Source organism: Zonotrichia leucophrys, chromosome 4 (assembly GCF_028769735.1).
Source record: "Zonotrichia leucophrys gambelii isolate GWCS_2022_RI chromosome 4, RI_Zleu_2.0, whole genome shotgun sequence".
NCBI classification, from domain to species: Eukaryota; Metazoa; Chordata; class Aves; order Passeriformes; family Passerellidae; genus Zonotrichia; species Zonotrichia leucophrys.
In genome coordinates this window covers 14,706,575-14,727,548 of record NC_088173.1, presented here as the reverse complement: position 1 = coordinate 14,727,548, position 20,974 = coordinate 14,706,575, and the positions used below count along the sequence as shown (strand labels likewise).

The 20,974-nt window shown below is 34.8% G+C and overlaps 1 protein-coding gene across 31 annotated transcripts in view; it reads left to right on the top strand.

Annotated features, from left to right (window-relative positions):
* Window positions 1–20,974, top strand: part of TENM3 (teneurin transmembrane protein 3) — a 1,296,489-nt gene that overhangs the window by 851,590 nt on the left and 423,925 nt on the right. The gene's annotated exons all lie outside the window — the stretch shown is intronic.

Sequence of the window (20,974 nt, the reverse complement as noted above, 5' to 3'; positions counted from 1 at the left end):
ATAGAAACTTGTTTTAAAACTGTTTCACAAAAAACATGTGTAGACATTTTTAGTGAGATTTCCTAAGGTCTTTTATCACAGTAATTTTTCTTTAGATTGTCCAAGTGTAGGTCAAAATTCCTTTCACTTTGCCCACAGTGGCATATGTGCCTCTTTGTGCTTTTACAACGTTATGCAACTGCTTTTGCTGCTGCAAATACCATGTAACACAGGGAAAACCATATTTTCTAATACATAGCTTATATTAAAGCAATAGGACATAGTATGTCAGACTTCTTCGAAGTAAATTCTAATAATGGCTTACATAAAAATGAAAGTATTTGTTTCTCTTAGCTCTGAATTTAAGTGTTGCAGGATATATAAGTATCTCTGATTGCTGTGTAGGCATTCATCATGCTGAAATGATTTGCCATTCCCAAACAAGCTTAAACAATATGAAATTTTAAAGATACTTCTGTAAGATCATTCTTTAATTTTAGTAAAATAATGAAAAGCATATATTACTTTAGTTTGCAAAGCACTGAAATGTAATTCATATGGAATGTTTATTTTCCACACGTGTGGTAAGGTTGTACATGGAATTAAAAGCTGTTCCTTTTTTTTGTATTTTTTTTCCAATTTTATATATTTTGCAATAAGATGCATGAAGCTGTTAAAATTTGACCAAACTTTCTAGACTTTATCAACATTTTAGGTTGTCTAATATACAAATATTGAATATTGCACATACTCTACATGAGTTAAATACAAATATTTGTTGTCAACAAGCAACAGTGAAACAAATAAAAATTTGAATATACCTCTGTGTGTGTTCAGATAACAGATGAAATTAAAATAAGAAAATTATGCAACAAATTAGAGAGAGGCCCAAAATTTTGTAGGTAAAGAAAAAATTTTAGCATAATGAGAACAAATTACACATAAATTAATTTTTTAATGGCTATACTCTAACAAAGGAAAACTATTCCACCATTATTTATTAAAATCAAGTTACACCAAAATTAATTTTATTTATTAATTTTCTAACTGCCTTTTAGGCACCTTTTTACTATCCAAAATTAAACATTCAATCTTGTCTTAATTTTTCTCAGAAATGAAATATTTTCTTTTAGTAAAGGACTATCTGGAACCACTTCTATAATACTGAGTACTGCAATGAGTTTGATATGATAGTTTCTTTTTTTATATATTATATTACAATTCTCTGTTAATAGAATCTGTTTTTCAGGCACTGTCAGGTTGCTCTTGGTGTGTTCATTCAGACTACATGTGGCTTCCACAATCACCATCTCATGAAATGGCTTTTTCTTTATTTTTTTTAATTAATATAATTTTATATTTTTCTCCTATTTTTTTTTCCCCAGCACTTTTCTCATACCTAGAGTGCTCTCCTCCTCCCACTTGCCTATATGCAGTTACTAGGATTAAGAGTTTATTCTCTGTTGATGCAGAGTTATTCAGGTATATGAGGTCCATGATTTTTTTTTCTTTTTTTAATTAATAAATATTCAAGGGAAAGTTATTTGGGTCTGAGGAGTTTTTGGCTTTTTTTTTTTCTCTGAAAGTACATCTAACATTGAAACACATAATTTATATGGATTTACACTGGGAATTAAATGATGAACTACCACTTCTGCTTTGGGAATTTCTGTAAGAACATTCTAGGGGTTTGGCTAGTAAATTCAATTACCTAGCTGTAGTGACAGGAATGCAGAGCACTGCATATGCAAAGATTCCTCTGATTTATAAAAATAAGTATTCAGTCTGAGATGTTTATCTGCACAGATTTCCCTGACAGATCTATATATTTCTGCTTCTTATAATGGGCCTTCTTATGGGACTCAGGATTCTGCAGCACTTAGGTAACAAACTGGAAGCTTTTTAAATATAGGGAACTGCATTACTGATATCTAAACATATTTTCTTTTTGTTCTAAATATACCACTGTTTTTTAAAATAAACCCACTTTTTATGTAGTAAACATCTGTCCTTATGTTGTCACTTTGAGATGGCAGAGTCTGAAGAGATGTTACTGAAATAACTTCTTTGTTAACATATAATGCCACAGCTGATATCTGTGAGCAGTAACACATTGCAGAGTGTGTTTGGTTCTTAAAATAAGTGCAGGTGCCTGTTAAGCACTGCACCCTTTGTCCTGTAAGTTCTGAGTGTGTGGTGTAGCAGTGTGCTGTAGCTGCAGACAATATTAATGAAGAATGGAAGCTGCGAAATAGCAGCTCTCATTCTTTGCCCAGCCCCCTACGAGCCAAATCCATTAGTATGGATAGATCAGCATTAATAAACAAGGAGGACAAAACAGCTCTCAATGCAGGGACAGTTTTGTGTGACCTTGGCTAAGATGGACTTGTACTTGGTCACTGTGATGCTCTGAGCTGACCTCTGCAGCCCTGCTCAATCTGATGGAACCATAGAGAAATATCAGCAGTGCTCCACGCACAACTCCAGCAGCTCAGCTGCAGCAGAAAGAAATGTTGAGTTTCTCTCTTTGTATATCATTATGCTAGTTGCAAAAGAATTTCATCCAGGGATCTCTAGTGTAAATCTATAGAAAATTACTTGTCAGGGTCATTAGGGAAAAGGTGCCATTTATTGCTTCGTAATAAAATTGAGTACTTTTGTGCTGTGATATGCATAAAGACCATACTGAATCAGGATCCAAATTGTTTCTGGACATCCACCAGAAGAATTATTTTTAATTCTTAAGGCTCAATGTAGTCCCAAAAGATTTCAGCATCTTAAGAATTATTCATCTCCTGATCAAGTTTATACTCCAAGACACTGAGAAATTGCTTTGAGATTGAACACTATACTCCTGATGCATTACAGGTCTGCTGAGAACAGTGTTTTCATGAGTTTTGAGAGCTGCAAAACTTTCAGAACTCTTTTTCTTTCCCTAGTCTGTGGTTGGGAGGGGAAAAAAGGGCATAGAGAGTATTCTTGGTTTAATTAGTTCCTAAGACTGCGCAAATGAAGCTTTAAACATAGCTTCCCCATATACCATTTAATAATTTTATTTTTTAGGTAATACTCTACAGCCAGACAGAGGGATTATGAATGTCCCAGAAAAGTGACAGAAGCATTCTTGCATTTTGGTGTGTGTACAGCAGTAAAAATGACTACAGTTACAGTGTGTTAATGTTTCAAATCACAGATGGTTCTTGAAACTCATGAAGTAATTAATACTGTAGAAGAAGGCTATAAAGGAGGCAAGTACTAATTTTTAAGTGATGTTTAAATAATCTTTGTGCAGAGGTGCAGGCCATGTATAGTGAGCCTAAGAACAGGGCTGAGTGTGATCCTCTAAGGCTGAAATTTGAGTGCTAGCCTCACTTCTTCCCCAAAACTATTTCATATCCAGAGCTACTCTAGCAATTTTAAAACTCTACATTTCTTAGTTATGCTTCTGAGTAGGTACTTTTTTTTGTACAGCCTAAGAGAGCTTGTTTGTGGTTAAAGAGTCTTTGCACTTCAGAGATTCCCAAGTTTTCCAGGAATTACAGTTCCAGTCTCACCCAAGTCCTAGCCTGTACCTTTTTTGGTTTTTCCCTCACTACAGCTGAATTTGCCTTTGGCTTTGCTGCAACCCCTCCATGTTCCCAGTGTTGCTATTGTTGGCTGATGTGGGGAAATATGGACATAGTCCTACTTCAGATTGCAGTGAGAACTTAAATTGTGACTTTTCTGGAGCAGGGGGGAAATCCTGCTGTATTGGTAACAGTGAGTCTGTCACTAGGCAATATAGCTGGGCGCTGAAGAAATTTCCCTGTGTGTGTTTTTCCTCTTATGCATTATTAATACTGCTTTTTAGATTCAATCTAGTTTCTTCTTGTTTGTTTTTTTTTTTTTCCAATACTTCTGTTTAGTTTCCTATCTGGACTCTAGCTAGCTGCTTTGGCTGGCTGATGGAGACTTCTGTTCAGAAACTCATCATCTCAGCAGGATAATTTACTGTTCCTGAAGCACCATCTCTGCTGCAGGAGGAAGGGCCGTGCCCTTCCCTGGGTTGAGTCAGCAACAGCTGTGATAAATACTTTTCAAATGAAAATATTTTTTATGTATCTTCAAGTGCTAAAATGAATCTGAATTACAAAAGACAAATCCAGATCTAAAGGAAAGAAGTGAAATGTCATTAACATTGATCAAGTGAGAGTCAGATAAATTTGGGTATTCTGTATCCTTTTCATTCCATTCCAATCTGCTGAAAAATCTTAGTCCTACTGTAGAGGTAAATATCTAACTCAAACCACAAATTAATCAAGCCAAAACAAAACACTGTTAATTTTAATCCATTTTTAATTAAAACCACATTAACTTCATGAATACTGCCTTAAAATAATTTCTCAGTATTTCTCTCTTCACTGTTTCTACTGTATGCTGACTTTACAACAAAAAAATGATTCATTTGAGCAAATGATTTGATCACATTTAGGCAAGAATGTGACTGAGAAGATTCATTTTGGATGCCTTGAGAAAGATCCTCATTCACAAAATGAATTGTAATGTACCCCAACCACTGTCACATTCTGATTGATACTATATGTTACCTTAGTAAGTCTGGAGCCTAAAATATTTTAATTAAATACTGCCAAAAAATAAGAGGGAAACTGGAACTATAAACAGATGTGAATTCTAGCTCATCTCATTTGTCTGATTGCTATTTCCTTGAGGGTACAATCCTAGAACCTCTACTTAACCATATATTTATGGATAACAAAGTTCTTGTGTTAGTGGAATGCAACAGATAAAATTTAAAAACACTATTATAAGCAAGAGAGTGGAAATTGGTAAAATGTATGTTAATCAGCTGGAGTACAGCCCTTGGCTGTCTTATTTGTAACTGAAGTGTCCCAGTGCCTGTGTCCAGCCTCCCAGCTCTTCAGGAATAAATCTTCTGCCTTACAGATGATAAACTGCTGATCTCCCTTTCTTTGGGTAATCCCTATGACTAAGGCCTTAGTGCCTCTCTGAAAACACACTCCCTCCTGAAGCCAGTTCCTTGGCACTAAGAACTTCATAAGTATCATTTTACAATTAGAAATGTAGTTATATAGAAGTACAATATTAGCTTGTTTATAATACGAGGAGGGCATCAAAAATGTTATTATATTTCATAATTTTTTTTCACATCCCTATCCTAATTCCTTATTGTGCAAAACACACATCCTTTTCTGCCCATTGTGTTGTTTCTGGTAGCAATTACAACAACTTAGTGTCTGTCAGGTGGAGAAAGCTGATTGTCTTTTGAGCAACAGCACACCATAGGTAGTTTGAATTAGGATATTTCAATAATGGTACAGCTGTGCCACCAAGCTGAAGTATGTCGCCTTGGTATCATGCTTAGTTTTCATCAGCCTTGGATCCCTGATTCACTCCTGAGCCCAGTTTTGGCTGATTTTTGAAGACAGTCCACTATGGCACAAGATCCAGATTTCTCCTCATGCTTAGAATAACCTGTGTTCTTGTCATACCTAAATTAGTCATGCAGGTACCACAGTGTCCACATTAGAATACGATATTATTCTAGAATTATTCTCCTTTTTCAGCCTATATGTTCATACAATTTTCTGAAGGATCTTCTAAGACGAATAGAGGTCGTCTTCATTCAGAAGGAACTTACAGTATTTTTTTCAGGGTGCACACTTGTATGAAAAATTGCTTCAGTCTTTCCAATACTACAATGAAAAGAGATTGTAGACAGATCAGATAATATGTGTATCTTTAGCTATCACTTTTGTAGCTTTTCTTTTTTAAAAAATGTACAAATTGTATGCAGGATATTTTTTAAATATCACAGTTTTGTTCAGAGGGAAATTAATAAGAAATTTTTAAATCATCACTACATCAGTAAGAAAGATCAAACCTATTTTTAAAAGTAAATTTGCAATTTTTAATAAATTTCTATTCTTTAAATGATATTTTTTCAGTCAGTCTTTTTACCTAAGAACTTTGAATATTATCAGTACAATTGGATAAAGCATTTGTATTTCCACATGTTTGTATTAATACAAGAATATAGGAGGTATATATTATGTAAAAGTAGGATTTCTTTATGTAAAATGTCTGCATTAATGAACATGTATCTAGAGTACAGGAATATGGTATTTCTTCATTTGGAAGTTATTATGTGGGACTCTGGCATTAAAAGAGACTTGATTAAAAGAAAGAATCTAATGCAATTTTAAGTTTTCTTATGATACCAAGCAAATAATTTCAACTAGATTTTAGCCTTTCACTACCAAGTGCAAGTTCTCTTGTTCTGCTGTGGGAATTAGATGTACTGTATGTAAATCACCGAAGAGTTTTGACTCTCCATTTTCAGTATTCTGAAAAAAAGGCTGGAACTACAGGAGTAATTTTTAAAAACTGTACTGAGAATTTTATGTGATAGGGAAACTACAGTGTTGATTTCTAACCTCAGTCAAGAGTGATGTTAGTTCTTGGCAAGTATTGACTTTTTATAAGTAGAGATTTAAAAGTGCATATACAAAAAGTTCTGTTCAGATCGGCATCATTGTGTGAGAAAAGGGGTTGTGTGTCACACTCTGAGAAAGTTGTTTTCTGATCCTGAGAGATAACATGTGCTCTTGCATCTAACTTACAGATACACTAATGACACCCATTTTACAAAGAGAAAGAATTATAAATACATGACTGCATAGTTATAACAAAAAATTAGTAGTATCAGAAAGGCAAATACATCTGGCAGACTCAAATATTAGCAGGAGACAAAGACGAAAACAATAAGATGCTTTTGGTGCCTATGCTGCTGTATGCTTTAATTTATGTAATGATTTAAATTTGATACATAGAATAATGACTGATATTTTTAGCCTTCTTTTTTGTTTGAAAAATAATTTTATTCACAATGTGCTGAAAGGATGTTGATGTCTATAATACAATTAATCTGAGATGTGCATTGCATTATTTTTCTTATCTGCAGTCTTAAAAAACATAAGGTGTATGAATAATGATCTTACAAAAAAAAGTTTGTTTATCTTTACATAATTATACCTTAAACTTTAATGGTTAATAAAAACTTCAAATGGCATGAATGTGAAGTATTCCTATAAACAAAAAGTAAATGAGCTTTTATATTGCTAAAACTGATAACAATCCCATTTATCCATAAAATTCTGAGGAAAAACGCCTAATTTTTCTAGGGATCTGTAACTGAATCAAAATGTTTAAATCGTGAACTTATACTACACTTCCATTCCCTTAAAAACTAAGTAAATAAATGGAAGAAATGGGGAAGGACAGAGAGAGAAACTTACCTAGATCTCCTAGGAATAGTTTAGGATTATTACTGCTCTGTCGTTTGGGAACTGGTAAACAAATTTAAAGGTATAAATCCCCTGAAAAAAAAAACTTTGTCTTTTGTAATTTTTTCCTAAATTCAGGCTCATGTTTTGGTTTTGCCTGTTTTCAAATAATAATAGAAAGGATTGTTTTCCCTACTTTGACGTGGGCAATCTGATAAAAAAGGGAATTGAAAATAATTATTAGAACAGTCTAAATTCTTATTTAAAAATGGCAAAATTCCCCAGACCATGTTTTCATTAAAACATGTGTATTTTTATTTTATTTTGCTTCCTCACAAAAAATGTTAAAGTCCTTCTTGGTTTTGTTTTTTGTGATTGGTTGTTTTTTTTGTTTTTTTTTTGCATTTCAGAATGACCACTGTGTAACTGAGAACATACTTTAAGTGACTGAACTACTGAACTACTTAAACTTTAAGAACTACCAAATCAAGGGAGTTCTTATAAAGCGAGCACCTTTCACTTCCTCTCTTAGGAGCTGCTGGCTCTCCTGGGTGAATGACTCAAACCCAGACATTTCCAGATTTTAAAAATATTGCTAATCTAAGCTGAATCATTAGACTGATATTCAGCTACCATGCACAAGTTATGTGCATTTCCTAGATGAGCCTTTAAAAGTAACCACTCTGGGGGGACATGGGGTTTGTGTGTCAGCAGCACTGGACTTGGTCCCGCTGCAGTCCATGCTTCCAGCTGTGCCTGCCTGAGCTAGGCACCCTTTGTCCCCCAGTTTGAGTGAGTCTTCTGCCTGCTCTGTACTTTGATTGGTTCCTCAGTGAAATAAAGATAGTAATAATCTAGCTGTTAACCCTGTTTTTAAAAGCCTGTTTTCTCAAACAATTCTAAAATGGGCTTTTCTATATTCACACTTGATAATAGTACTGGAAATAATTGTAAGGAAGAGAATGTTCTTATGTGAAGATGCTTATTTTGATTTTGTCTGGTATGATAAAGGATATTTACAGTGTATAGTATTCCAGTGACTGTTTTACTGAATCTGTATTTTTTATGATCTTTGAAAAGTAATTAATAGGAAGTCTTCATATGTATTTGAATCCATATATTAAAAAAGAAGCCCAACTCATTGTTCAGTTCAGATGAAGACTTCATCGCAAATGGTAATCAGCATCACTTACCCTCGGGTGTGAATCTTAAAATGTTAAAGAATTTTTCTGGGACATCATCTCTTTTTCATGTGTGCTAAGCACAGCTGCAAAACCTTCAGTCTTGTCTCTTGGAGAAACATGGTTAATTTTGTGGTGTTAGCTCAAAATTTTATTTCCTCTCACTGCAATGGTAGATAAGCAAAGATAATAAAAAGCACTTGAAATTCCTAGCAACTGATCAAATTTATTGCAAGGAAATGTATTCTACTTTTTTATGTTTAGATATGAACCTAATTTTTATGGATGATTTTTAAACCAGAAAAATTAAAATTTCCACTGGAAATACTGGCAGACCTTTAATTATAATAGCATAAATGCAGGATGTTAAAAGAGAAACCAAAGGAGTCTGCAAATTCCTGTGAGAGCTATGTTATGCACAGGACAGAGGGATAAATGGAAAGACAGACAGATAGGTAGCTAGGTGCATATCAGACATTCTAAACTGTAATTGCCGTAGAGCAAAGGAATGTGTGATATGAAATTAGATGCATGTGTTAATGAAGCAGAGAAATCGTAAACATTTAAGAGTTGTTCATCTTTCATTCACATGGATGTGTAAACACACAGAAAATAGTACCTGACAAAGAGCTAAGGGGAGGGTTAACATCCAGTGTGAGGTGGAGTGTTTAATGGATGAACTTAAAAGCAGATAACAATATAGCATCCCATGTATACTTTCATAATTGCGCGTTCTCCCAGAGATAATGGATATCATTATCAGCGGCGCCTGTCCTAAGAAACTTGGCAAGGTTATGATTGTTTGTTACAGCTTTGGTTATATTAACATACACATTAATATTTATAAATATTTGATGTCATGTTAATTTTTCATATAAGATGATTTATGTAATGCTGCTGTGCCCTGTTAGAGGGCATTTGCAGTGTGCTTCATAAGGGAAGAGAATTGATGCATGTTCTTTAAGAGGACTTGCCTGTGTATTACAGTGCTCACAGTGCATTATTCTGGAGAACAGTGATTTAAGGATAAATTATCTGAATTGCAGATACACTCCATTAGCATTTTAAATAAAACATAAAGAAAGGACCACTATAGGAAATAAAACTATAATATCATCATAGGGTTTGGGGGGAAGGGGGGCATGTGTTCTCCTAAACAGTGAGACTCCTTGGTTTGACCTATATTCCAAGACCTTTTTTTTGTATATTGAGAAAAATTAATAGTTATATTCATTACATAGTTGTAGACATTTGGGCAGAAATTCTGCATCAACTTTGCAAATAATTGTTGAAAAAATAATAATTATAGATTATGTAGATATAGATATCTCCATCCTTTGATGACAGAGATAGGTTACTATAAATGCAACTGGTAGGAAACACAAAATTTAGCTCTGTCTAAAGCAGTAAGTATTACTTCAGAAGTGACAGAGAAGTAAGTAATTATGCTGTTCAACTTGACTATTTCTCACTAATAAGTGGAAGCACAATCTCAAATTATTGAATCTGTGAATTAATGGATATACAAACAAGTGCAATGAAAGGACAGTGTATCACAAAATGTAGGGGGGTTTCTTTTGGCAATTGTAGCTTCATTTGGTAAATGTAGTTCAGTTTGGCTTGTTTGTTATACTTCACACTTCCAGAAAAAGTCTTACAGGGTATTGATATAAGCAATTAAATGTGCATAACAGGAAACCTCACTGCAGCACATTACCTGCTAAGCCATTGAGAAATGGACAAAATTCCTTTTTGTGCAGTCCCACAGACTTGCAAGTCTAGTGCAGTAGTATCACAAAAATATATTTGTTCATAAATATATTATTCTGCAGCAAACCGCATTTTGGATCAATATTTTAATTTTTAATACTTGGATTATGAAACAAAAAGAGTAAGCAAAGGGTTAAAAAGAAAGCTCACAAGAGTTGTTTATATTATTTTTATTATTTGTTAACAATGTATTTAAAGTCACTTGCAACTTCCAGAACTGCTTTATACTGATGTGGTATTTTTTAAGGTTGTAATTATTAAAAAAAACCTAAGAATAACTCCCAAAATATTCATGGAATATATTAGTGAGCTCTCTTTTCAGAAGTTTAAGTGATAAGGAACTTATGACCATCTTTGATTTGGTAATTCCATCACAATGGCAATCATTGCATGTCTTAAACTTGAGGTATTTTGATTTTGTCTTTGGAGCAGTAGTATGTGCAGTTACAATGTGGTTGGTAGGGAGCAGTGACTCCAGATTTTGGCTCTGCTTCTCAGATTCCCTGTGTTATGTCAGGCCAGTTATTGAGGGTGGCTGTCTCTAACTTCACGTCCTATTTTACGTACATCTACTCATAATTCATCAGCTTCAATCTAGTTGTGTGAACAACTTCTGTAGCTTTTACAGAGGCAGCAATCACAGAAGGCAGTTCATCCCTTCTGAAACAGCTAACTGTGCTGGAACATAGTGCCCATTTCTTCCTAGTCCTTGAGTGTTAGTACAAAAAATTCCAGCTTCACTATGAAGTTATTTTGTGATAATAAAAATGAACTTTTGGAAGTCAGGGTATGCAGAGAATCCCTTAGCTCTGCCATCATTGGATACCAATCCATTCTTTTCAGGGACAATGATTCCACAAAAGTACATCTTTTTTCCTGCTGCTTCTGAGGAGTTTCCTGACTGAGGAGTTTGTTTCTCAATATCTATCACCAGGACACTTTCAAATCAAGGTACAAACAATTGGGAAAATATAAATAAAGCATTATTTCAGAACTCAGAAATTACAAAACTGGATCTTTCAGTAAGTGGACATGATCAATGAGTAATTTGTTTCTCAGGCATGACCTACAGTTTTTCTTACTAGATATTTTTTTACATTATCATTTCTATTACCAATCTTTATTATTACATCTACAAAGTAGGTTTTTAACACAGATTATGCTGTTTTAGTTGCATGTCAGCACTAAACAGTTGGTAATCTGTTCCAGGTTAATTAATCCGGAACCAACAATAATGTTTTGTATCTTGTAGTCAGCACCAGATCAAAGTAACAGCAGTAAGCAGGACCATTTGCCCGGGGGAAAGAAAAAAACCTATAGATTTTATCTCAGTATGGATGTTTCAAAAACCATGTCTTTATAGCTTCAGATTGAGTTGTTAAAATATGTTATCTGAGGAACTTCTCTGGAAGGTATTTTACAAGTTGTGTCAAAAGAAAGGTTTGCTATCAGTCTTAACAACAGAAAGCCAATGCATTTTTTCACACCAATCTGACTGCACGTGGTGTGTCTGTGCTTTGGTGTAAATCTCTGGAATCTCTATAACCTGCACCACAATTACACAAACATCCACCTTGGTAACTGCAAAGTCTTTCAGCCTTTGAAGTCAGATGACAGGATTTAACTTTAAATCATAGATTTGAATGAACACTATCTCTTGATTTTGGGGGCATCTGTTTTTAAAGTATTGCCTCTGCTTGTCCTATGAAATATGAGCACATCTTCAAAACCATATCTATACTCTTACATAGAGTTTTGCCTTTGAGAATAGTATTGGATGAATTAGTGATTGGATTTGATCAACAAAATCTGTAATCTTTTAAAATAAAAATCTGCAACAAAAATCTGGCAGCACTTTGACCCAGAACTGGATTAAAGAATGTAGTGATGAGTATTGTGTGAGATCTTATGCTGAGAGTACTGGGTTTAGGCTACAATTTCTTAAGTCCTCTTTTCAATACTAAATGAGAATTTCATCAGAGTTAACTGCCATGGAAGGGAAGGGTGAGAAGAAATTATAGAGAATCTCTGGGCTGGAAGATGATTAAGTAGTTGTACAATACAATAATGACAGTGGACATTAATTGGTCTTCTCTGTGGGAAATGCCAGTGTTGGCAGAGGATGCTGACAGTGAGAAGAAACTGCACGTTTGTACAAAATATAAGCACATATTGTCTAGTGAAAGTATTAGAATAAATTTGATCATTTTTAATGATTTATGATTGATTTATGCAGGGTTTAAAAATATATATTTATATTAGGACAAATGTTGATAGTATTATTAGTAGGGGATTTCACAAAAAGGCAAGTGTAAGGAAAAATTAACAAAATATTGTCATTGTGTTTTTTGGACCACTAAATACTCTTGTTCATAATCATGTTTTATTGATGAAATCCTAATGTTGGCTGCAAAGAATGTGCAAGCACAACGCTTTATTAATTTTCATTACCCAAGTTGTGAGAAATTCGACCAATTTTGCTAAACAAAAATCATATATAATAACAAGTACATTGAACAATTAGAGGGGGAAAATTGTAAGTAGATCTTGAGTTTTGCTAATACCAAAGCACGGCATTTGCAATATATGTTTGCATGGCTTCTGGCCTTTTAAGTTTCTAAGTGCTGAAATCCTGCCTGATGGGTGATTGTAGCTGTGTTGGCAGTAAGAGGAGCCGAGGAGGCACACTCCATATTTTAGCTATGAGCATGGAAACAAGCATCCTGTGTTCTGTGCAGTGTGAAGTACAACAGTATCATTGCAGTTAGCAGCTAATTTCAGATTTTAAAAATTCACACATGTCAAGAGAAATTATTCAGTAAGACTTTCTTGGGTGTATAATTTTTCTTTGTTTTTTCAGTTTTAATAATGGGTAGTAGGTAGATTTTAAGATATCCAGGTAAGAACAGATGTAGCAAAGTGCGCTGGAGAAAAGAATGCAATAATGTTGTTGAGAAGTTACTATCAAAGTGGTTGTTCTGTAAGGGAGAAATTCACCAACTGATAATAGTTAGAATGGAGATGATTTCCAGCAAAGAGAGGTCTGGAACCTGTTCTTCATTTACAAAATAAAAAGTAGATTTAAGTCCTACACTATACATGATACTACACTATAACAGACTAAATGTTGGTCACAGTAATGAAAGGAAGACAATAAGTATACAAAATAGCAATACTGTTTTTAAGCAATGGGTGATTTTAAAAATTCATTTAAATAAAATATTCTAGTGAATAGAAACACTTCAAGTGCTCAGTACTCAGTACAAATCACAGTAAAATACAAATACCAGTAAAATATTTAACATTTCATTATAAAATGGTAATATATACTGTAAAAATACACAAACATGAGTTATTAATGCATTGATGGAAAGGCATGCAGCTGTAACTGACATTTCTATATAATGGCAACAAAGAAAGGTGACTAATTCCTTCCCATAAACTTAGGAAAAATGTTTTGAGGTAGGAAAAATAGTTAATGGACCCATGGTAAGGTAAGATTAAAAACTGCTTCTTTCCACAGCATAACTTTTGGATAGGTTGTTATTAAGTATTTTCTAAAGCTGCTGCTAGTACAAGTGAAGTAACTAGTTATTGGTACAAAGTGAGATTAGTAAAGCCATGCTATTTTATTCTAACATAAGTGTTTGAAATTCTCAGCTAACTTTTACTGGTTTTCTCTTAGGCTGAATTGGTTCATTCATTAATTTATTTATTCTAGATTATTTTTTTCCTGCTTAGGAAGGGTTTGGTTTGGGGTTGTCTTTTGAGGTTTTTTTTTTAAAAATTAAATATTAAGATTCATGCTTGTTATCCTGGTATCTATTTGTTTTACTATAAGCTATACTACAAATAATGTGAACATTCAGACATAAGTGGGAGGAGGCCAAATTTAAGCAGTGTTCAATCTAGTAGGAAAATCAGCAGCATGTTGGTTATGACAAGGAATGTTTCCTCTAATTTCACCAATGATTGTGCTCAGACTCATGAGTTAGCAGAGCTAATCAAAAAAAGCCCCATAATAAAACTTCCATTTTTCTCCTTTGACAAGCACAGGTGAGGGAACAATCTGGCCAAGCAAAACTAGGAAGGAGGATCAGGAGAATAAAAAGCAGAGAGAAGAGCATGGCATTTTGAACATGTGTTTAGATACATTGTTTTCAGGATTGTAAGCACTGCTGATACTTTTCCTCTTGTTCATTCAGGTCTTCCTCTAGACATTTTCACAATTATATAGAATGTATATGATTCTATTTTTTATTTTCTACCACTGGTAGAAACATAGCTAGGGGTATTGTGTCAGAATAGTGAGAGATTATACATGAAATATTCAAAAGAGTAACTTATTTTATCCTGTGGTGAGCTAAGTTACAAAGCATCTTTTAGAAAATGTGTAAGATGCACCAAACTAAGCAGTCTCAAATCTATCAGCTCAGTAATAAATGTCTGGCAGAGCTGAATGAGAAAATGGCCTAAAAAGGTTTAAAACCAACTGGTTTTGAATACAACATTTCAATAATTTTACTGTTTTCCTAAAATGTTTATTTTCCTTTTCTTGAGAATTATATTTAAAAATTAAACCTACTTTCTACTAGCCACCTCCTCCCATTTTGCAACATTCAGAGTTAGTGCAGCAGAGAAAGATTTTTGGTCACTCCTCTGTCGTTAAGTGAAGGATAAAATGGTCCAAGAAAATCTTCCCCTCATTTTCTGATTATTTTGAATTAAATGGGTTAGAATGATGCCACAAGGGCTACCCAAAGAGCCAAGGTTAAATTGAATCACTTCACTGCTACTGGTACACTGTAGAAAATTCCTTTAATGCAAACCTAACCAGCTGACAACCAGCAGCAGTGAAGAGGTACAGTGGCGCTAAGGACTGGATAATGTCCCCTGCTGGGAAGGAAATGTCTTCTTTGGAAGGTGAGGTTTCTGAAGATACTGTCTGAACTAAGTATTTCTTACTTGAAAAATTGAAAAAATTTCATCTCAGACATTCTTTCTAGTTTCTGAAAGGACACTTGATGATGAGCAGTGGAATTTAAAATAAAAAGAGATTTCTTTTTCAACTGTAGTCTGTCTGCTGGTCCCAGCACAGTCATATTTTAGTGAGCCAATGCCCACACATCTCCTGTGGTCAATTAAAGTGTAAAACTGAAGAGAAAGTATTGGAAGTATGAGAGAACATTAAGAGGAATTTGAGGTGGACAAAGCTGTGGAAAAAAGTCCAGAGCTTAAGTAATGTGGATTTGTGTCTGACATGTGTGAACTGGAGGGGATGTACTTGGGGAGACCTAGTGAATGTCCTCAGGGAATCTGAATGAGTGATCACTGATTTAGTCTGATGTCCAAACAGAAAAAGTAAAGAGAGAAGAGTACTGTTTCAAGTAGAACTGAAACAGAATAATGGAGAGGTTTAATGTTACCAGGGAAAGAGAGTGTGAATCCGTTTGCTAATGCAAACTTTTTTTTTCCCCAAGTCAAAAATGAAAAGTCATATCCTTAAATTTGATTGTTTAACTTTGGTTAGCATTTTACTTTCAGATTTGTTTATTTTTTTTCTAAGAATGGTATTTCAAATTAAAATTTTGTATTTATTTTATTGTAACATATTCCAAAGCCAAACATTTAAAAGAAACTGACAGCTGAGACTGAATAGAAAGAGAATAGAGAGATGGTTCTTTTCATTAGTCTACCATCATGTAAATTTCTTTGTTGATAAAGATTTGTTGACCAAAGTCTAACATTTCTTAGTCCTTGCTGTGAGAGCTAATGTTTATCCATCAAATAAGTTTTCCATTTTATGGTTTTTTGCTCATAAGTTATAAGCATAAAATAAATTAATTTTAAAATTTGAAAAACTATATTCTACAAGTAAGCAACAGCAAACTGTGGTGCCTGTGAAATATTATTTCTGTGGTGGTGTTACATGATTTCATTAAACAATTGCCTCATGCATAGAGTGACTGTGCTACAAAAATGAAGCACCAGTTTGTGCCAGATTGGTTTTCCTTAGAATCTTTTCCCCTGAAGTTGAAAAGCATTACTGTATGTTTGTGATGGATTGCAAGGCAAAAGGTGATCGCCTGGTTAGGGAACGTGACATGTCACCTGAAGAACACAGCAATCAGTTTGCATCTGCTAAAGGTTTTCATGTGGTTAGGGGTGAGTAGCTCAAGCCCTCTGTTCCCAGGGGGTTCTGCTGGGCTAGGTATTTTCTAGAAACATTGCCACTGCTGTGCAGCACTGCTTTTTGTCTCAGGCCTACTTGTGGCTTTCAAATTAGGCACACAAAATTTCCATGCTATTCAAACAATTCTAGAGCTGGAATTCTGGGCCCCAGTAGGTTGCTTTTCTATGTAAAACACTAAAACATCATGTCCACAGTAGCACAGTACTGCCTGTGACAGAACTGGTAATGTTTCCATAGAATTATAGAATGCCCTGAGTGGGAAGGAACTCACAAGGATCATCAAAGTCCAACTCCTTTTTATTTTGTGCATAATTCTGGTGGCATGTAGTAAGGAAGATCTGGCAAAATCTATTGATTGTAGGGAATAAAACTAAATAGTGATTAACTACCTTTCCTCTAAATAAGATTGGCCTCTACAAAAGCCAAGTATTTGATCATTAGACAATCCTTTTATCTAAAAGCAGGATACAGGGTTGCAGTTACATGGGCAGAGCCTTGGTTATTAATGTCATTGGTTGATTATTGGTGGCTATAGAAATCTCATTGCTCTTTGCATATAGCATCTTATTTTAGGGTGTGCTAAGTATATGTGTCAAAATAGCTTGGAATTTACATGTGAATTAACACATCCCAGATGCACTTCCTGAAGCCAAAGTGGTCCTTACACATATAGAAAGCAGAAAAATGAGGAATATTATCAGCAGAGACACAGAACCTATTATCAAATTACCAAAGGAAGTGGTGTGTGAATTTGATTATTGACAGTGTTGTTACTTATTTGTATTGCCATGGCTTCGATGAGCACTCAGACTGTGAGAGCTCTCAGACACGCTGCATTAGATGTAGCATAAATGGAAAAAGACTTTTCCTGCTTCCAGGGAACTTTACTATCTAAGCATTAAACAAAAGCAACAAGGCAGTGCAGCTAATGGCAGCACAGCAGCACAAGGAGTACTGGTCAGCACAATCACAAATACTGTCCAAGCTTTTTGAGCTTACCCTGGGAAAGAAAATCCCTAAGAACAATTTCTCCCAAGTATGAGAGGAATCATGGGGGTGGGGGGGAAAGCAGAGAGATGCATTTCAAATTTTAGGAGTTGGCAACAGCTACTGGTATCATATGCCAGGTTGACATGGGTGTTGAGCTCTTGACAGGAAGAAAGCAGTGACTGGCAGGATGGAAAAGGGCAGTTGGAAGATTCTTAAAATGAAGATGAGTAGCTTAAGTTTGGTACTAGAGAAGAGGCTGCCAGAGGAAGAAAGTGCTGTTACCACAGTACCCAAAATGGCCAAAGTGGCAGGCTGTACAAACACAGCCTTTGCAGCTATACTCAAGAAAGTCATAAGCCCCATGAAAACTGAATCAATAGGTGGTTTTATCTATTTTTTTTTAATTTCCATTATATGATTCTTTCTGACAGAAACTACATGTCTATTGTTCTGAGATTATTTTGAGCACTATTTATTTTATAATTGAAAAATATAAATGCAGAGCTCAAGTGTTGCCAGCACATGAGCTGTAGATTTCTTCTGCTGCTTCTTTATAATTTTCCATTTCTTTATGACTGGTGTAAGAACAGAAAAGCTGCATTTTTATAATGCGCATATGCAAAGGGTTTCACTAGTTTTCTACAAGTACTGAATATTTAAGAAAGAGGAACTATAGCTGTGTGCTTTAGAAAGCTTCCAAGAAGATTTGTGTTGTGAAATGGAGCTACTTAGAACTATTTCCTTTTCCATTTTGCCTTGTTGCAAGTCCTGTTCACAGAATTTTGGTATAGCTTTTCTCTGAGTTGGCAAATGTTAGGATTGGCATTAGTGCTGAACTGGGATTTAGGTTTTCTAAGGTTCTACCCTTTTGTCTGAATTCAAGGACTTGCTGTGATATCATCAACACATCTTAGGTGTTCAGTGGTCTGATGACAATTTTGACTTTTAAAAGATCCTGCCATTTTGTCTTCTATTGAAAGCTTTGATGAATGCACTATTGTGGATGTGGTGTTGGTCCAATATAATTCAGGAGAAGTAATATAGAATCAGACATGGTCCATGCAATTACACTGCCATGAAATCAACAGCACAAATATTGCACTGCTATGATAGGAACTGAGAGCTGCAAATATGAAGCTAGAGAAAGCAAAATTGTGGTTTCTGTTGTCATCCTGCATTCTACTTCATTCTTCTATTTTTAAATTCTGGAAAAAAGGGAACTCATACATACATATATTTCTTTTAAAATAAAGAATATATACATCCAGAAGCTGTGAGTGTTTTAACATCACCTCAGCTAATAGAGGTTGTGTGTAACAGACAACTGAAAGAAAACACAAACAGAAGGTTGAAAGCATGTGATGGGAGGGATTACGGAAGTCAAAATTTGTATCAGACTCAAGACTGTATCAGCTGTTGGTAGTTCTCTAATGCTGAGGTGAAATACGTAAAAGACTACTGTGACCTACTCAAACTGTGATATTTGTGTATATGGAAGTCATGTTCTGAATCTGAGATGAATATTGTGGAATCCGGGTTTATATCACTTAGGTGGCTGAAGACAATTCTGTTCTGAACTGCTATTTTAAATCAGAATTATATTGTAGACAATTATTGTTTAATTTTTTAATTACTGAAGACATTTGGAGTTTCCATATTTAGTTTCTAGTGTTTTAAGAACTCTATAAATTCAATTCTATTTATTTCTGTTTTTAAAACATACAAGCAAAACAAAACTGTATTTTTAATGTATTATGAACTTTTCTGAAGCCATAAAAATAAACACAGCTGAACAAAAAAGATTTGGAAATCCAGAATGAGGATAATTTTACATCCTTATATAGCATAATTTTTAAAAATTGACTTCTGGTCTAGCAAAGTTGGTACAAGGACATCAATATTGACATCTGTGCCAAAGTTTTTGTTGCAGTCTGTATTTATCAGTGCTTTTCTGTGTCACTTCCTTGGTTTTCCTAAAAGGAAATCTCTCTTGGAAGGATTGGCTTTGTGCATTATATTTCTGGTAACTTTTTAAAAGGTAAGGCTGATAGGCTGTGATGCAGTTAACGTGCCATATTAACAGAGCTCTTGGTTACAGCTGCCATAATATCACTGGTCTGGCAACAGAGGGAAGGATTGAAGCAAGATCTCTACCTAGTAAATTAGGAGTTACCATACTCTGCCGCCTTCACACGTGGTACCTGGACAGGGCTGTGGTTCTAGAGCTGACCTACCCTTTATCTGTGCCCTTGCTCCACAAAATTGTAGGTAAGAAGGAGCCATGAAGCCTGGAGCAAGGGCACCTTACATCTTGCTCTCTGACCAGCACTCCTCCTTTTCCGAAGTTCCTCCATCATCACATTGCCCTGCTTTTCACAAAGGGAAGACACCAGAGTTGCTAACAGACTGTGGGGCACTACAGGTGATTATGCCAACATGTATAGCATAGTACCATATCAACACTGGAAGTCAGCATTTTCAGCCATTCTCTTTTCTTTCCCACAAGAACCTTGTTTTGAATGCCTAGGGGTATAAGCCATTTCAACCACACAATTTTTTTTAAAAAAATCTTTCAATAAGAAGTAACATGCCATTGCCATAGAAATATATGATAAAATCTACAAATAATGTTCAAATAGGAAATAATGCTGATGAACACAGATCGAAACCCAAGTGTACTTGCATGCATTAATCAATAATAATAATAATAATGATAATAATAATAATAATAATAGTAGTAGTAGTAGTAGTAGTAGTAGACCGTTTATGTTGCCATCATGAGATGTTCTGAGAATATATGAGAAGCGGTTATGCAAAAAAAGAAAACCACAGCTATTTTCTCTGATTAGCTCATACAATTGGAAAAAGGACACAAGCTTTCAGATACAGAGTTCCTGCATCAGAATCCTCCATAAGTTATAATAAGGAATTGTTTCCATTAAAAGTAAGATAACACTTGGCAGGGAAAGTGCATATATATGTTTATATTTTTAAATTTTATAAAGAAACACTGAAACATCCAAAGGTTTTGTGAAATCAAGAGGAAAAAAGGGTTCGGTCTTGAAGCTGAAAAGACCCAGAAAGTTGTGAACTTAACTAGTACTTTTTTATAGTATAAAGTTCCATAGGGTCTGTGTGTACACAGAGAGGTTGTAGCCCCATGGTAAATGTGTGATGTGCCTGTGTAAGGCTCAATAATCCAGCTCTTCTGAGGCAACTCCTGTGATTCCAAACCTCTGAGCCACTTCAAAGAACTCCTGTTTTAAAAAGTATCAAAGACATGCTGGGGGAAAAAAAATTATCCTCTGAATAGAGGACAGTACCTGTCCAGTGCTCCCAAAGAAAAGTAACTTGTCATTGTATGGAGTAGGCAATATTTGGGCCACAACAAGTACTCAGTTTAGTATTAGCAGTCCCATGACATGCCAAGGGCTTTGTACTATTAGAAAAAGAAAGGGAAAATTCCCTCTGCCAGATACAAATCAGTGTTTATTTCTGGTGCTGAACATAAACACTGCTATTCAAGAAACAATAAAGCCTCTTCTCAACAAACTAGG